The sequence below is a fragment of the Vigna radiata genome, chromosome 11 (assembly GCF_000741045.1).
Source record: "Vigna radiata var. radiata cultivar VC1973A chromosome 11, Vradiata_ver6, whole genome shotgun sequence".
In the NCBI taxonomy this organism is placed as follows: Eukaryota; Viridiplantae; Streptophyta; class Magnoliopsida; order Fabales; family Fabaceae; genus Vigna; species Vigna radiata.
Genome location: NC_028361.1, coordinates 10,760,677 through 10,764,648, shown reverse-complemented (window position 1 = coordinate 10,764,648; position 3,972 = coordinate 10,760,677).

Sequence of the window (3,972 nt, the reverse complement as noted above, 5' to 3'; positions counted from 1 at the left end):
GCCTTAGGGCAGGCGTTGTAGGGTGCTAATACCTTCCCTACACGTAACCGATTCCCGAACCCGAAATTCGGTTTTCGCAGACCTTGCCTTGTCATTTTATGGTTTTTCCGTAGTTTTCCAGAATAAACTATGGTGGCGACTCCAAAACATATTTTTCAAATATTTTCTTTTTGTATCGTCGTCCCGTCGCGACTCTGGTTACGACAACATGGAGCTCAATCTTGGGGGTTATCCTAACACTCTAATGATACTTCATTCTCATTTAGAGAGGATTGATGCATGTGGTGAAAGTAGTAGGAGGTCCTAGTGTAGACTCTACTTGAAGCCTATTGCGCGGTAACGAACTAACCTTGTATGTGGTAGGGTGAAACCCATTAGCAATGGCTTTGCAAAGCAGTAGAGGCCACCACAAGTGTATAACCCATCATAGTTCGGTATTCATTCTAAGTCCGGACAGTTCAAGTCTAGGTTGTAACATATTAGGATGTCTGAATTGGTTATTTTGTATGAATGCTTATATGTATATTTATATGTCATTTGATAACCTGAATGTTCTATATCTAGCTTACCCTTTTTTCTTGTGTTGTGTTTTGTACATGCCTTGTTATTCCTTGAGCCATGATCATCCTATGGTTGTGAGCAGAGGGAAAGGAGCTTTCAGTGGAGCAGGTCTTGGGTGGAGATGATGCTTCGACTTAGACTAGTTTTCTTCTAGTATTGTATATAGTTTTGGATTAGTTGCTTGCATATAAAGTTTTACATTTTATGGTTATTTTGGGATAACTGTAAGGTATATTACTTTATGTATTTTGCTGGATAACTTATTACTTTATCATGCATGTGACTTCTTTTTAATAAAGTTTATACTATATATTTTGGGATGTTACACTCCCTATTGTTAAAGGTCTTGCTTTGAGTGTAAAAGGATTGAATATGATTTTTTGTTGCCCACATTCAAATAACACATGTCTAGGTTTTCCATACTTAAAAAATAAGTACTTTAATGTGACAATGTTCAACATGATTATTTATACTCACTAGTGCCAAAAGGGCTTTAGACGTTTGTTATTTTGGGCTTTTAACGTCACATCCAGAATCAACGTCTATATGGGTGACGCTAATGGGACTTCGGACTCTGCAACTTCGACGTCGTTATAGACGTCAGTTAAATGCCATGTCCGACGTCTATACAGACGTCGCACATGGCACTAACCGACGTTTAAGGGCACTATAAAGACGTCAGACATGACACTAACCGACGTCTACTGAGTATTCATTGTATTCTGATGCAGTTTTGCTTGTGTCTTTGGGTAGCGTTGTAGCACCTCCTCCCTTTGCTAGCTTCTTCGTAAGAAAAAATTGCGTCTTTTGCATCTCTTATGGCATTTCAACCCAAAATCGAACCTGGGTCATTGCCTAGTTCCATTCCAACTGCCAAAGAAAAAGAATACGATGACATGGAAACTAGGCAAGGACCCAGGTTCGGCTTTAGGTTGAAATGTCATAAGAGATCCAAAAGACGCAAGCTTTTCTTACGAGAAAGCTAACAAAGGGAGATGGTGCACTATGCTACCCAAAGACACGAGAAAAACTACACCAAAACACAACGAAAACTCATTTTAATCGGTTCAAACGAAAGATAATACATCAAATATTACTTTAATCGGAGTAAACATAAGTTTAAACGGTTCAAAAGAGATCAAATGCACCTGGAAATGCAATGTCGCAGAGAGAAAAGGCGAAGGAAGACAATGAAGTTCGTGTAACTGCTGGTGACTTATTTAACAGGATATCAGACGTCGGTTTCCCTAGAGACCGACGTCTATTCTAGAATATACGTCGGGGACCTCACTAATGTGACGTTCATTCGATTTAAAAATTAATATTTGTGGTATATATAGACGTCGGGGGTAAGGGGAGCCGACGTCTATAATTGCATATAGACGTCGGTGTGACGGGATCAAACGTCTAAATGGTGGAAATAAATGACTTTTCACCTACCTTCCAAACATATAGACGTCGATTAGGAGTGACACTAACGCCTATAATATTATAAACGTCAGTGCCCCTCCTAACTGACGTCTATAAATGACTTTTCACCTACCTGTCAGACATGTAGACTTCAGTTAGGACGGGCCATGACGTTTATAATATAATAGACGTCGGGACCCTCCGAATCGACATCTTTATGCCCACTTATTTACGTAAATACCACCGATCAATAATTTACGTTGGGTGTTTTATGGTCTGACGTCTATAGATGATGTTAAACCGTAATTTTGCACTAGTGAAACTCATGTTATTATTCAGAGGTTTGTTTGGATTTCTTGAAAAAAAAGTGAATGGATGACGTCTATAGAGTTTTTCCTTGTTATGTTTTTTTTTATTTGATTAAGGTTCGAAAATCCCCACACGTGAATAAATATAATCATAAATTTCTAATATTATTACTATTCCTCTCAATTCGAAAGTAGGTCCATCCTCAAATTATATATGCTTAATCCTTTCGTCTAGGTGATAAAAGAAAGGTTTAATGTCTCCTTAAGTCCTTGTTTTCGCTCAAAATCTCAAATAAGTCCCTTTCTTGTTCGGCGTCTCAATTGGATCCTTATTTTTGTAAACTTGAAACAAATAGAGATCTTCTGTCAAATTAAACTAACAGCGTTTAAAATGATATTACGTGGCATGCTCTGAGGATATTGTTCTAGATGACGTGGCAGTTTATTGATAATTGTGACATATTTTGTAATTTTTGAATTAAAAGATTGAGGGTAAACTGGGGAAAACGAAATTAAAAATTGTTCCTTTCTCTGAAATTAAAGACAACTCATTTCAAATGCTGGCATTAGTTATATCTTCATCAGGAAGCTGGAAGACCAGACACAAAAATTGAAATTCCCAGAAATGCCTGCAAACTCTCATACTACTTCATAAGAACATTCCACCCACTTGGGCACATGGGCATCGGGCACTCTCATTTTTGTACAATCAAAGTCCTCAACTAAACCTGTAAATTTCTAGTTGATACCAAAATCTCAGAAAATCGATTCATTATCAAAAGCCCCAAATCATGCCTAGATCACTGTTACCATACGGTAACAACAATCTGCGAAAGGCTAAACAATCATGCTAATTTCCAAAATAGCATACACGATCATTCAGCGATACAAAATCAGGGATCGTATAAAGTTCTTCCATCGAAACCAAACTTACAAAACGAAACGAAAAAAAAAATAAAGAAAAAATTACCGGTGTTGCAAGAGGTGTGTAAACAAACACCAATATTCAATCGAACAAAAATGAGTGTCTGACACCCATGGAGTTTCGTATTAAGGTTCGTGATGGCTAAGGTTGTGCCAGGCGCCCATGGCACCTTCGCCGGAAGTCGCGACTACGGGGGAGGCGGCGATGTCGCTGGCGAGGAGCTTTATGTTGGTGGCGGTTTTCCTCTCGGCAACGAGCACCAACCTCCGACACGCCCCTGGGTTCGTGGACACCATGAAAGCCGACATCGAAACCTGCGATACAACTGCGAAAAAGTGAAGAACCCACGACGCAGCGTACAAGAATAAATCTCTTCACATAAGCAACATAAAAAAGGGCGTGAGAAATTAACGGGAAAGTAGAAAGTGAAAAGAAAATTTCAAAAACCAAAGAGAAGAAAGGAAAAACCATTACCAATTTTTCTCAAATTTCAATTGTAGAGAAAGAGCTGTTGTTGGCTGCAAAACCAACGGCAAGTGCACCGGTCGCAGCGTAGCAAGTGATAAATATCGTTCTCTCCCAAGGGACTTGTGCAACACATGACAATTCTTCCTTTTATAACTCAATTAGACATCAAAGTGCACAAAAACAACACAAGAAACTCTTTTTAGTATTTTATCAAACAGTTGGTGTGCAAGGAATTTAACATAGTGTATTTACAATTTGTCAAGACTAGAATTCATCCATTTCATTCTCATGCATTCACAA